The sequence below is a fragment of the Salmo trutta genome, chromosome 17, assembly GCF_901001165.1.
Source record: "Salmo trutta chromosome 17, fSalTru1.1, whole genome shotgun sequence".
Classification (NCBI taxonomy): Eukaryota; Metazoa; Chordata; class Actinopteri; order Salmoniformes; family Salmonidae; genus Salmo; species Salmo trutta.
In genome coordinates this window covers 39,942,107-39,957,248 of record NC_042973.1, presented here as the reverse complement: position 1 = coordinate 39,957,248, position 15,142 = coordinate 39,942,107, and the positions used below count along the sequence as shown (strand labels likewise).

The window sequence follows — 15,142 nt, the reverse complement described above, 5'->3', positions numbered from 1 at the left end:
GAACCAACTCCATATTAATGCCTGTGATTTTGGAATGAGATGTGTGACGAGCAGGTGTCCACATACACTACATGACCAACAGTATGTTTGGTGCAGTATTTCTCAAGAAAGAATGTGCATGAAAATGAATCGTCTATTTTTGAATGACAAACACTTAATTGAAGAATCTGTTGACCAATGGCCAACGAAGGGGTGTAGCCGTCGTCTCCGAACTTCGGCTTGCCTCGAGAAAAAACCTTGCCAAAGACCAAAATGTCACAAAATGTCATATATGCAAAAAATGTTTTGGATGGGAAACATGCGGATGCCTTTAAAATGCATATAAATTAGGGATAGGAGTTTTCCCACTAGGGTTATGTAATACAAGCCACTATTTACTTACGTTGCAGTGAGTGCATAAATGTTTTGTATTTGTGTGATCCCTGTGGGAATGGAACCCATGACCGGGGCATTGCTCTGTCATGCTCTCATCAACTGAGCTGTGGCCTGAAAAAAACTGCTGGTCATAAGTATAGGCTCGTAGGCCTACTTACACCTACTTACTTTAAAAATGAAATCACTACATCACTAGAGCATTTAAAGAGATAAGTATTTTAAAGCAAAAGATAAAATCATGAAATGAAAACAAACCCGGGGGAGGCTAAGCTAGAGTCTAAAAGGGTAGGAAGTGAGTGGAGGAAACCCCCGCATAAAAATGTGACGCTTTCTTATCAACAGTCGGCTCAGTGTTTCACAGGAAAATCTCATTACTGGCTTGCTGACACAAAAGCCATTATATGAGATCGCCAAGAGCCAGAATATGCAAGGACACAGCCAAAACCTAGCCAAGAAATCTAGCTGGACATTATTTTTTTTAAATGTTTACCTTTATTTAACCAGGTAGGCTAGTTGAGAATAAGTTCTCATTTGCAACTGCGACCTGGCCAAGATAAAGCAAAGCAGTTCGACACATACAACACAGAGGTAGACACGGAATAAACAGACATACAATCAATAATACAGTAGAAAAATCTATATACAGCATGTGCAAATGAGGTAGGATAAGAGAGGAAAGGCAATAAATAGGCCATGGTGGCGAAGTAATTACAATATAGCAATTAAACACTGGAATGGTAGGGTGTGCAGAAGATGAATGTGCAAGTAGAGATACTGGGGTGCAAAGGAGCAAGATAAAAAAAAAATACAGTATGGGGATGAGGTAGATCGGATGGGCTATTTACAGATGAGCTATGTACAGGTGCAGTGATCTGTGAGCTGCTCTGACAGCTGGTGCTTTGCAGTTCGTTCCAGTCATTGGCAGCAGAGAACTGGAAAGAAAGGCGGCCAAAGGAGGAATTGGCTTTGGGGGTGACCAGTGAGATATACCTGCAGGAGCGCGTGCTACGGGTGGGTGCTGCTATGGTGACCAGTGAGCTGCGATAAGGCGGGGCTTTACCTAGCAGAGACTTGTAGATGACCTGGAGCCAGTGGGTTTGGCGACGAATATGAAGCGAGGGCCAGCCAACTAGAGCATACAGGTCGCAGTGGTGGGTAGTATATGGGGCTTTGGTGACAAAACGGATGGCAATTTGCTGAGTAGAGTGTTGGAGGCTATTTTGTAAATGACATCGCCAAAGTCGAGGACCGGTAGGATGGTCAGTTATACGAGGCTATGTTTGGCAGCATGAGTGAAAGATGCTTTGTTGCGAAATAGGAAGCCGATTCTAGATTTCATTTTGGATTGGAGATGTTTAAAGTGAGTCTGGAAGGGAAGTTTACAGTCTAACCAGACACCTAGGTATTTGTAGTTGTCCACATATTCTAAGTCAGAGCCGTCCAGAGTAGTGATGCTGGATGGGTGGGCAGGTGCAGGCAGCGAACGGTTGAAGAGCTTGCATTTAGTTTTACTTGCATTTCAGAGCAGTTGGAGGGCACGGACGGAGAGTTGTTTGGCATTGAAGCTCATCTGGAGGTTAGTTCACACAGTGTCCGAAGAAGGGCCAGAGGTATACAGAATGGTGTCGTCTGCATAGAGGTGGATCAAAGAATCACCAGCAGCGAAAGCGACATCACTGATGTATACAGAGAAGAGTCGGCCCGAGAATTGAACCCTGTGGCACCCCCATAGAGACTGCCAGAGGTCCGGACAACAGGCCCTCCGATTTGACATACTGAACTCTATCGGAGAAGTTGTTGGTGAACCAAGCGAGGCAATCATTTGAGAAACCAAGACTGTTGAGTCTGCCAATAAGAATGTTGTGTTTGACAGAGTCGAAAGCTTTAGCCAGGTCAATGAATACAGCTGCACAGTAACGTCTCTTATCGATGGCGGTTATGATATCATTTAGAACCTTGAGCGTGGCTGAGGTGCACCCATGACCAGCTTGGAAACCAGATTGCATAGCGGAGAAGGTACGGTGAGATTCGAAATGGTCGGTAATCTGTTTATTAACTTGGCTTTCAAAGACCTTAGAAAGGCAGGGTAGAATAGATATAGGTCTGTAGCAGTTTGGGTCTAGAGTGTCTCCCCTTTGAAGAGGGGGATGACCGCAGCAGCTTTCTAATCTATGGGAATCTCAGACGATACGAAAGAGGTTGAACAGGCTAGTAATAGGGGTTGCAACAATTTCAGCAGATAATTTTATAAAGAGAGGGTCCAGATTGTCTAGCCCGGCTGATTTGTAGGGGTCCAGATTTTGCAGCTCTTTCAGACCATCAGCTATCTGGATTTAGGTGAAAGAGAAGTGGGGGAGGTTTGGGCAAGTTGCTGTGGGGGGTGCAGGGCTGTTGACCGGGGTAGGGGTAGCCAGGTGGAAAGCATGGCCTGCCGTAGAAAAATGCTTATAGAAATTCTCAATTACTGTGGATTTATCGGTAGTGACAGTGTTTCCTAGCCTCAGTGCAGTGGGCAGCTGGGAGGTGGTGCTCTCATTCTCCATGGACATTACAGTGTCCCAAGAGTAATACAGTGGCGCTGAGCGTATACAAGGGCAGAAAAACAACGTCAAGTAAAATGGACAAAAGAAGGAAATGACAATTGATTAGCGCTGAGCGATTAACCAAAATTGTGGTCATTTTTTAAAACTGACCAACGTCGGTTCAATTATTTGAATTACATTTCCTTCTGTTTTTTTCTGTGATCTCAATATGCAGTTTCTCTAGAGATAAATCAGATCAAGCCCGAAATGTGCAATGTGAAGGGGGTTGTAGTTTCCAACCAGCCAATATTCTACATTGTTTAGCGCAGAAAACATGGTAATTAAGTACAATAACCATAATCCATTGCATGCCTACTTGTCTAGTCTGTATGGGGCAGACACGGAGAGAGAAGAATGCATGATTGACAGGGACAGAAAAATTGATTATTTTGTAAAAATCTAATCGAAACCGAACCGACTTCAAAAAGCACCAATCGCTCAGCACTACAATTGATACATTCATGATTGCAGTGAATTAGAAATTGTTAGAACAAAAACCAAGCAATGAGGTCGAATGAATTGTCCGTAGAGCGCCGAGACAGGATTGTGTCAAGGCACAGATCTGGGGAAGGGTATCAAAACCTTTCTGCAGCATTGAAGGTCCCCAAGAACACAGTGGCCTCCATCGTTCTTAAATGTAAGAAGTTTGGAACCACCAAGACTGTTCCTAGAGCTGGCCGCCCGGCCAAACTGAGCAATCAGAGAAGGGTCTTGGTCAATGAGGTGACCAAGAACCTGATGGTCACTGACAGATCTCCAAAGTTCCTCTGTGGAGATGGAATAACCTTCCAGAAGGGCAACCATTTCTGCAGCACTCCACCAAACCAGGCCTTTATGGTGGTGACAAGAAGGAAGCCACTCCTCAGTAAAAGAAACATGATAGTCCGCTTGGATTTTGCCAAAAGGCACCTAAAGACTCGGACCATTAAAAACAAGATTCTCTGGTCTGATGAAACCAAGATTGAACTCTTTGGCCTGAATGCCAAGCGTCACGTCTGGAGGAAACCTGGCACCATCCCTATGGTGAAGCATGGTGATGGCAGCATCATGTTATGGGGATATTTTTCAGCTGCAGGGAGACTAGTCAGGATTGAGGCAAAAATGAATGGAACAAAGTACAGCGAGATCCTTGATGTAAACATGCTCCAGAGTACTCAGGACCTCAGACTGGGGCAAAGGTTCACCTTCCAACAGGACAACGACCCTAAGCACACAGCCAAGACAACGCAGAAGTGGCTTCGGGACAAGTCTCTGAATGTCCTTGAGTGGTCCAGCCAGAGCTCGGACTTGAACCTGATTGAACATTTCTGGAGAGACCTGGAAATAGCTGTGCAGCAACGCTCCCCATCCAACCTGACATAGCTTGAGAGGATCTGCAGAATGGGAGAAACCCCCCAAATACAGGTGTGCCAAGCTTGTAGGGTCATACCAAAGAAGACTCAAGTCTGTAATCGCTGCCAAAGGTGCTTCAATAATGTACTGAGTAAAGGGTCTGAATACTTATGTAAATGTCATATTTCAGTTAATTTTTTTTTATAAATGAGCAAAAAACATTTAAAAACCTGTTTTTGCTTTGTCATTATGGGGTATTGTCTGTACATTAATGGGGGAAAAAAACTATTTAATCAATTCAAGAATAAGGCTGTAACCTAACAAAATGTGGAAAAAGTCAAGAGGTCTGAATACTTTGAAGGCGCTGTAAGTGTACGCTTTACTGGACCAGAATCATGGTGAGGTTTTGAAGATGTGCATCGGCAATGTTCCTCTGTTGGTAAAAACAAATAGCCTGAAATATTTTGATTCAGTAGCAAACTTTTAAACAACTTTTCAGCAGCAATGTAGCAAATCCAGAGCAGTCTTAACCCAAAGCCTCAGCGGCAACGCAGCAGCTCCCTACTGTACACCTCAATGAGCAGCTCTGTTGACAAGCCTGTCATTTCATAAGCTATCCACCCAGGAATTACGCCCAGCCTGCACAGAGGCAATGGGATGGAAATTCTTCAGTGGATGAAAGGAGAAAACACCCTCAAATAACACATTTTCCACCTATTTTATTATACATTTAGCTGTTAGAGGGTTTGGCAAGGAAGAGAAGACATGTAGTGTTGTGAGAAGTACTCCAGGTTGAATTAGACTGCACAACAATCAGTAATAGGGAGGGTTTTTTTTCCCCACAGGTGCACATGTTTAAGACTCATTATTAATAAAAAAGAAAACGAAAACTCACACACCGTTTTGGCTGGAGCAAGACCCTCACATAAGGAGGATTTAACAAAAATTGTAAATGTGAGGCAGCATCACAAGTAGCCCCTTTTCTTTTCTCCCCACTCTTATAGTGGTTGCTTCTATTCAAACACTGACACAGTTGTTTTAATACAGGCAGTAGGTAGGGTTCATATTCACATCCAAATGAGAAATATGATTTCCTTGTTGTGCTTGGGGTGAAATGTTGGCCAAAGTTCAGCCCTTCCTGTGTTCACTGGTTAACCCTGTCAGGTGTGGGTCATTGGATACATTTAGAATAAGAACTAAGACATTTACCCTACTTATTGACACTGAGTGAGCTGCCGCTATGGACACTGGACACTTTGTTTTGGAGACCAGTGAGGAAACATCTTCTGGGCCGTAGATTGGACAAATGCCAAAAAAGCACAGCAGGGCCATTCTTTCAGTCTAGCTTCCCGATCAAAAGGCCACACACACACACACACGATATCAGCACTGACAATCAACAAGGCAAGTAACAATACAGGCCTTTCCTATGTCAAAATTACATTCAAAATGAATCAGTCCATCAGTTCAACTGTCCAGCATGTTAGGACACTGTTTTACGATTTGAGTCGATGTGGTCCTGCCCACTTCAGTCATCCCACTGACACAGTGCAGTGCCCACTTCAATCATCTCACTGACCCACACACACTGTGCAGTGTCCACTTCAATCAACCCACTGACCCACTCACACAGCGCAGTGTCCACTTCAATCATCCCACTGACCCACTCACACAGTGCAGTGTTCTCCAGAGCCTGTGAAATTCCACTCCTGAGTCACACACTCCCGAGAGCTTTCCTTTGCCGGCTGTTGCCTTACTAGGGGTGTGTCGACCTGGCCATACTCATATTCGTAATTGTATCCGTAATGACAGTTGATAGTTGGATCGGATGATACTCGTGATCGTAAAACACTGAAGTGTTTTAATATGCCTAAATAGGAGGTTGGCAAAATATTCTCCCTGCATGTTTATAGATTTAAACAAGCTGCAGATTACTAACAGCGCGCAGAGGGGTGTGTGTGTCGGTGTCCTCAATTTGCAGTGGGCAGACAAGTTTGCCGTCACCCAGAGGCGTTCCTGATCAAGGATAATAAAAGAAATACTCTGATCATAATCGTATCAGGACAATTGCTCATATCCGTTACGATACTCGTCCGACTACTTGGCACCAGACCTGGGCAGAAAAAAGTTGTAGTTTATTTGAAAAATACAAACTTTTCAAACACTTGAGGTAGTCAAATATAGTTTATATAGAGTTTCAACTAAAAGGCAACTTTTTTTCTTTAATATTCAAATACAAGTCTCGAAAAATAAATAATATTTGAAGGTATTTGAATATATGCAAGTTATTTGAAATCGAACAAATATGTATTTGACGGCCGCCAAATATTTGATGGAAAACCAAAAACAAGTCAATTAAATTAGTCTAAATATATGATCATAAGCACATGGTTTGGAGGGCCCTTAGATATAAATCTTAATATAGCCAATAGCCTAGAATTAAATACATGAGGGACATGGAATCACCTCAACATTAGAGTAGACCACTTAGGCAGCTTCCAAATTACTAACTAATATATTTTCATGAGTGAGACATCAGGAAATACAGTAACACTTGACATCTAGTTCTTACAGGTGTTGTAACTTGGTGATTATTACAATTTCAACATTGTTGTTACATAAGATGTCGGAAATTGCTTTATAATTGTATAATGGAGTTATTACATAAGTGGTATAAAAAAGTCACTATTACTCATGTACAGTAGTAACAACTCTCAGCTCATTACTATGGTATTAAAATACAATTAGCAAAGTATTGTAACATGCACAAGAACAGATTAATGTTAAGTTTTACTGAGAATGCTAACAGTAACAAAAAAAAATGTCTAAGTGTCGAAAAGAAACTAAATATCACAAAACTGCCTTCTTGAATCAATTACAGCCGAGGTTGGTGGAATATCATGTTAGTTTGTATTATTAATAAACTATCCCTTCAAAGATGGTACAGTATGTCTTTGAAACAAGAACACTTACCCTCAGACGGATATCCAAAGTTGTTTTTGTAAAGCATCCAACTTATTATTTGCAAATGGCTTTAAATGACTCTGCAGTATTGTCAGGTGTAATAAAATTAATTGCAACTTTCAACCTTTTCAGTGGCATGTTGAAAGAGTCATGCAGTAGTTGAGCGTCAACTTATTTATAATTACAGTTGGAGTCGGAAGTGTACATACACCGTAGCCAAATACATTTAAACTCAGTTTCACAATTCCTGACAATTAATCCTAGTAAAAATTCCCTGTTGTAGGTCAGTTAGGATCACAACTTTATTTTAAGAATGTGAAATGTAAGAATATTATTAGAGAGAATTATTGTTTAACTTGGGTCAAATGTTCCGGGTAGCCTTCCACAAGCTTCCCACAATAAGTTGGGTGAATTTTGGCCCATTCCTCCTGACAGAGCTGGTGTAACTGAGTCAGGTTTGTAGGCCTCCTTGCTCACACACACTTTTTCAGTTCTGCCCACAAATCTTCTATAGAATTGAGGTCAGGGCCTTGTGATGGCCACTCCAATACTTTGACTTTGTTGTCAGGCCATTTTGCAACAACTTTGGAAGTACGCTTGGGGGTCATTGTCCATTTAGAAGACCCATTTGCGACCAAGCTTTAACTTCCAAGCTGATGTCTTGAGATGTTGCTTCAATATATCCACATCATTTTCTTTCCTCATGATGCCATCTATTTTGTGAAGTGCACCAGTCCCTCCTGCAGCAAAGCACCCCCACAACATGATGCTGCCACCCCCATGCTTAACTGTTGTGATGGTGTTCTTTGGCTTGCAAGCCTCCCCCTTTTTCCTCCAAACATAAATGGTCATTATGGCCAAACAGTTCTATTTTTGTGTCATCAGACCAGAGAACATTTCTCCAAAAAGTACGATCTTTGTTGCCATGTGCAGTTGCAAAACGTAGTCTGGCTTTTATATGCCAGTTTTGGAGCAGTGGCTTCTTCCTTGCTGAGCGGCCTTTCAGGTTATGTCGATATAGGACTCGTTTTACTGTGGATATAGATACTTTTGCAGCTGTTTCCTCCAGCATCTTCACAAGGTCCTTTGCTGTCGTTCTGGGATTGATTTGCACTTTTCGCACCAAAGTACGTTCATCTCTAGGAGACAGAACGCGTCTCCTTCCTGAGTGGTATGGCGGCTGCATGGTCCAATGGTGTTTACACTTGCGTAGTATTGTTTGTACAGATGAACGTGGTACCTTCAGGCGTTTGGAAATTGCTCCCAAGAATGAACCAGACTTGTGGAGGTCTACAATTTTTTTTCTGAGGTCTTGGCTGATTTCTTTTGATTTTCCCATGATGTCAAGCAGAGGCACTGAGTTTGAAGGTAGGCTTTGAAATACATCCACAGGTACACCTCCAATTGACTCAAATGATGTCAATTAGCCTATCAGAAGCTTCTAAAGCCATGACATTTTCCAAGCTGTTTAAAGACAGTCAACTTAGTGCATGTAAACCTCTGACCCACTGGAATTGTGATACAGTGAATTATAAGTGAAATAGTCTGTCTGTAAACAATTGTTGGAAAAATTACTTGTGTCATGCACAAAGTAGATGTCCTAACCGACTTGCCAAAACCACAGTTTGTTAACAAGAAATTTGTGGAGTGGTTGAAAAACAAGTTAATGACTCCAACCTAAGTGTATGTAAACTTTCGACTTCAACTGTATGTACAAAATAAAACGTGTTAATTGATTTGACTTGATTTTGTACACCTGGGGCAATGGACATTCAGGAGAATGGAAATGTATTGTGTAGATCCAATATGACTGATAGACTGGAATAGTATAGGGTATTGTGGGTGATCTTACACATGCAGTTGCAGATACAAACCTGCCATTAGTTGAAGGCAACCAATCCAATAGTTTCAGGCTAGTAGTCAAATATACACAGTACCAGTCAAAAGTTTGGACACACCTATTCATTTCAAGGTTTATTATTATTTTTTACTATTTTCTACATAGTAGTAGAATAATAATAATAATAACAACAACAACAAGGTCCCACAGCTGACCGTGCATGTCAGAGCAAAAACCAAGCCATGAAATCGAAAGAATTGTCCGTAGACCTCCGAGACTAGATTGTGTCAAGGCACAGATCTAGGGAAGGGTACCAAACAATGTCTGCAGCATCAAAGGTCCCCAAGAACAGTGCCCTCCTTCATTCTTAAATTGAAGTAGTTTGGAACCACCTAGACTCTTCCTAGAGCTGGCCTCCTGGCCAAACTGACCATTCGGGGGAGAACAGCCTTGGTCGGGGAGGTGACCAAAAACCCGATGTTCACTCTGACAGATCTCCAGAGTTCCTCTGTGGAGATGACAGAACCTTCCAGAAGGACAACCATCTCCGCAGGACTCCACCAATCAGGCCTTAATGGTTGAGTGGCCAGACTGAAGCCACTCCTCAGTAAAAGGCACATGACAGCCCGCTTGGAGTTTGCCACAAGGCACCTAAAGGACTCTCAGACCATGAGAAACAAGATTCTCTGGCCTTATGAAACCCAGATTGAACTCTTTAGCCTGAATGCCAAGCATTACGTCTGGAGGAAAACTGCCGTCATCCCTTCGGTGCAGCATGGTGGTGGCAGCATCATGCTGTGGGGATGTTTCAGCGGCAGTGACTGGGAGACTAGTCAGGATCGAGGGAAAGTAAAGAGAGATCCTTGATGAAGTCCTGAGTGTTCTGGAGCAGGTTCTCAGACTGGCGGCGAAGGCTCACCTTCCAATAGGACAACGACCCTAAGCACACAGCCAAGACAACGCATGAGTGGCTTCGGGACAAGGTGTGCCAAGTTTGTAGCACCATACCCAAAAAGACTTGCGGCTGTAATCACTGCCAAAGGTGAATACTTTCCGAATGCACTGTAGGCTTGCCATAAAGTGGTTGAATACTTATTGATGCAAGAGTTCAGTTTTTAATAAAATTTTAAAAAATCTAAACATAATTCCACTTTGATATGGATGGGGTATTGTGTGTAGGTCAGTGACAGAAAATCTCAATTTAATCAATTTTAAATTCAGGCTCTTACAAAATGTGATAAATGTCAAGGGGTGTGAATAATTCTGAAGCCACTGTAATTTGGGGCTAATCAGCAAGTTTGACAGAAATCCTTTGAATGACTTTAAATACTTCCTAGAGCCTAAAACCCTTTAATCTCCCCCTGAAATGTAATTCCAGAGTTTCTGGCAACTCTAAAATGATTAACTTTCAGAAGCATACGCATTTCTAAATAGTTTGGATTTGTATTAGGCCCATGGTTGAAGTAATTTCAAAAACAATAATCCAAAACTCAGGTGGCCAAAAATAGGACTAAATCATATCACAGAGCCAAAGACAACATCAGAGACACAAACTGTCCATAAAGCATAAAACAAAAGTCAGTCCTGTTTATTTGTAAGAAGTTGCATCTTCACTGATGTAGCCTAAGCTGCAGACATTCAAAGCTTCAGAGATCACAGAGAGCAAGTGGAGAATTAACTTGACTTGTCTCAAGGTGGAATTTGTCCACAAGTCTGCTTTTATTTTGTCTCTTCACATGTCAGACAAACAAAATTAGATGGTAGACTGCACTCGACTCAGCACAATCCAGAAAGACCATGAAAGGTTGAGGCAAATATGCTATTAGTGATAGCAGTGCTCTCACTGTGCATTGGAGGAACCATGGAAAAACTAGAATCAGGACAATTAACAGTAAGGCTAAGAACTAATTAGCCACAACATAACAGAACCAACATCCGTAACAATCCACAGTTAAGACTGCACATGTCCTGCATCCTTTCTGCGGGAGCAATTTGTTTACAATGTCTCATGATGCTATTCAATCAAAGTCAAAGACCATCTGTGATGTAGCCCAACTCAAAACCCCTATTTCAGCACATCCCTGAAGACAAAGTGGCCTGCCTAGCTGACACCTGCCAAACACTTCAAACAGACAGGCATCTCCACACCAGATGTGCTCACTGCTCTGAAGCCTGCTGCCCACTTGTCATCCACTTTAAGTTCACAAGTTCAGGAATCATGTCTGAACACTTTCATCTGAGCGGTTCTGACATTAAATCATCCTCCAAGGCCTCTATGCATTCAATGTGTTAGTGCTGTGTACGCAACAGCTCTACAAATTCGACAAGACTTCCTAACAAAGCGTGCTTAAATGGCGGTAATGCTTACTCTGCAGCTATGTTCCACTCATCGCTCATTAACAACTGTCTGCAGCCGGCCTTTACAAGACATGGGTTCAAATACTATTTGAAATCCTTTTAAAGTCGTCTAGGCCTCTGTAAGGTATTGAGGTAACGCATCTTTATATCAAACCGGAACGTTCAAAAGGATGTCTGAAAAGATGAGTTCAGTAGCCAACCATATCAAGAATCAGCAGGTGTTTCTCAAAATGCATACTACCATTCTCCAAACACGCAAAGTGGAGCACGGGAGGGTCCAAATGAAAGTATGCGAAACGGCACACGGCGGGCACTTCTCGAATGCGTACTCAGTGTGTACATATTTTGAAGCACGCATCAATGCAAGCTTCAACTGAAAGTATGCCCAGAAATATGACCCAACCACAAAGATTTACGCAACATTTCTTGAAATCAATGGCAGACATTATTTGAGCTTAAGCGAGACAGACAAATTTTGACATCTTTACCTGCCTACAATACCCACCGTAGTGTGCGTAGATCGCAAGCCCATAGTAAGTCAATAGGGCTAACTGGCTAGCTACTACTATTAGCTGGCCAGATAGCTAACTAACAATTATTTGTGGCTAACTACCCACAAAGAATTGACATCTACCTTGCATAACATTAGTTTTAGGTCATTTTTTCCTGTTAAACTATCTGGTTAGCTACTTTATTACGATTCACATATAGCTAGCTGATAGTTGTGAAGTAAAACATTTGCTTTGTGTATACCTTATTTTGACTATTGTTGCCATTGTCCTGGCTGGAAGAATGTTCAGTGAATGGGTAAGTCCATAGCAAGTCAATAGGGCTGGCTGGCTAGCTACAAAGAATTGCTATCTAGCGACCCAGTGAATGGGGAGGAGCAGAGTGAGGTAATACAGTAGGAGGAGTGCGAGTGCTTCTCAAATGTAATGTTTTATGCGTTCTCCACATGAACGTACTCAAGAGAACATCCTCGGAGAATGCACTAGGAGCATGAGAGTGTGGTGCACGGTAGCATGCATATTGAGAAACACCTAGTGTGTTCCATAACTACTAAGTGCAAGACACACGATCAGCTGTTGTTGATGCTGAAGGGGGTTTGAACTGTCAAACACAGAAAGACTGTAGGGAGGCAAAGAAATCACAATGACAATACCAAGCCACAACACTGCACAGTAATGGCAGTTGTCTGATTGAATATGCTTTTCAGACCTACTGTACTGAGTAAAAACATTGCTCAACAGTCACTCACAAACACTATTGTACTCAAGAAGCAACTTCAGGCATGTAATCCTCTCACTAATGGCTTTTCAGATCCAGCAGCTTTGGGCCCTTTAGGCTGAGAAAGCATCACAACCCATCCTCTGCACACCACAGAGCACCAAGCTCATCCTGGGTCATATTCATTCGGCACCAAAAGGAAGAAAATGGACTAAAACAAGAAGGGACAACCTGGACAATAAGAAACGCTCATTTTCATTTCAGTTGCGAAGCGTTTTAAAACGTTTTCCCCTGATGAGCACAGCATACAAACCCGTCCTATGCTGAACTCTGCCTGCCTGACTAACAGAGAGAAAACCCTCTCTTGGCACATGCTTCAGAAAAACACCAGCCTGAGGGCCACTCGTCTGGGAAGAAAATAAGCATTAATGGCAGCCATGCAACTCTGGGAGCTGGCTCTGAATCCCAAGAGACTAAGCTGAAATGCATTGCTATGTGTTGTTTCTCTGGCAATAAAGAGCTCCGCATGGGAGAGAGGAATTTACGATCTTGGCACCGATCCCCATGCGTGCAGCGCAGTATTCTGCCAGACAGCCAGGGAGGGAGGGAGGGAGAGTACTGTTTATCCTGTCAATGGTAAAATAATAGAAAATCTAACGATACTCAATCATAAACATCTGATCCACCAAAGACGTTCCTCATAGACACGCTTGACTTTTCCTCATAGGATTTCATTTCTTGAGTCATATGCCTTGACTAAACCCCTTTTCAACCTCATGGGTTATGCCCCATTTACAACAGAGAACTGAGTCTGCTTGGCCCACGCTGAGCCTAGCTTTCTTACCCTATGATCTTCTCCTCTTAGCTCAAAGGAACATACTCCCCAGCACAGGAAATAGCAAAGACAGACTGCTGTACTGAGGATGAATGACAGAGAAGTTAATCACGATATTACTTGACAGCGCACTAAAGGTTACCTGGATCTTGACTATCAGAAAAGTTGTTTTTTTCACTTCATGCCATGCTCTTGCTATTCAGCACCTTATTTTAGTATGCAGTATTAGCTGTGGTCTAGCTGTGTCTTTACTGTACACTTGGTTCCCCAATCAATCAACATGTGATTTTCTTTAGTATATTTCTCTATTGTAAATGCCCCATTTATATATGTCAATGTACGTGCCAGTATGGCAACAAGTTGCTATTTACACCTGTGATGTGATGTCCTCAAGTTCAGAGCTGTCCAGAGTTATTCCCACCTGCATGTGATCATGGCATTCCTATTCTCCACAGGCAGCAGATGCATTTGAGACATCCAGGGCAGGCAGCCTCTAGGACGCTGGCTGATCTGAAATAAACTCCCAGCTATTTCAAACCTGGTCTGGGTGAGGGGGCAAAATATATCACATTTTATACCCCACACAACTATATGAATGGTTAAAAGCTAAAGACCAAAGGGGCCTTCCCCTATGTCTATATATAGCTTAGTTTACTGTAAAAATACTGCATTTCTATGGCATTTTTTATGTGCACATGGTGCAGGACAAGAGCTACAACAAAAAAATATGAAGTTTCAGAGAAAATCAGAGGCAGCTGTGAGCTAAAATAAATAGTTTGAATGTGATGACAAGCATCTGAATACGTTTTTTTAACAGAGTTCTGAAGTGTCTATGTTTCGCCACATGCATGCCTTGTTCAGTTGGTTGGAGGACTTATAGCTACTCTTTTAGGTAGCATGAATGACATTATTTTAATATTACTCAGCAGTTGTTCAAGTTTGGAATAAAAATAGCATTCCAATTTGGCCCTCTCTAGAACAGGTCAAACTCAAAAGCCAAGTAACCTATTCCTGATAAGAAGAGAACATACCAATGACGCCATTGAACTGATTGATTTTACCATCGACTTCTATTTGCTATTGTGCAGTGTAGAGGAGAACAAGCTCTGACAAGAAGGGCTCAAGGGGTTCCCTGACTTTTGAACCAGGGTTAAACATCTGTGGAAAAAGACAGGAGGAGACCAGTGCTCTGAACAAGGGGCAAACTAATCATTACCTCAATTTGCCCAACATCTGTGAGTGACAACAACAAAATGTGTTGTCTTTGACTAGTTGGCTATTAGCTGCAGTAGCCTCCTTTAGAGATGCATTCTCTCCCTGAAAAGCCAATGCAGAAATATTAACTAACAGATGTTAAAAAAAATATAACAGAATAGAATAGAAAATGTCAATATCACAGTTGACTTGACTACTGTCTGGATTGGAGCAATCAACCAAAACAAACCACGAAAAGCATTCGTTACAGCTGAGATTCAGTGTCTAGGTCTGTAAACTCTCCCTGTAAGGTTAGAGAAAACTATTTATCAAGCTGAATCTGGGTGATTCGTGGCAATCTGTAAAAACACTGCTGTCTGTGTTGCGAAATCGTTAACATGCTATTGATGAATGGCAGCAAGTGTTAGACAGCAT

General features: G+C 42.1%; 1 protein-coding gene across 7 annotated transcripts in view; it reads right to left on the bottom strand.

The window, feature by feature from the left end:
• The window catches only part of LOC115152179 (liprin-beta-1), an 84,659-nt gene that overhangs the window by 68,938 nt on the left and 579 nt on the right, over positions 1 to 15,142 (bottom strand). The window lies entirely within an intron of this gene.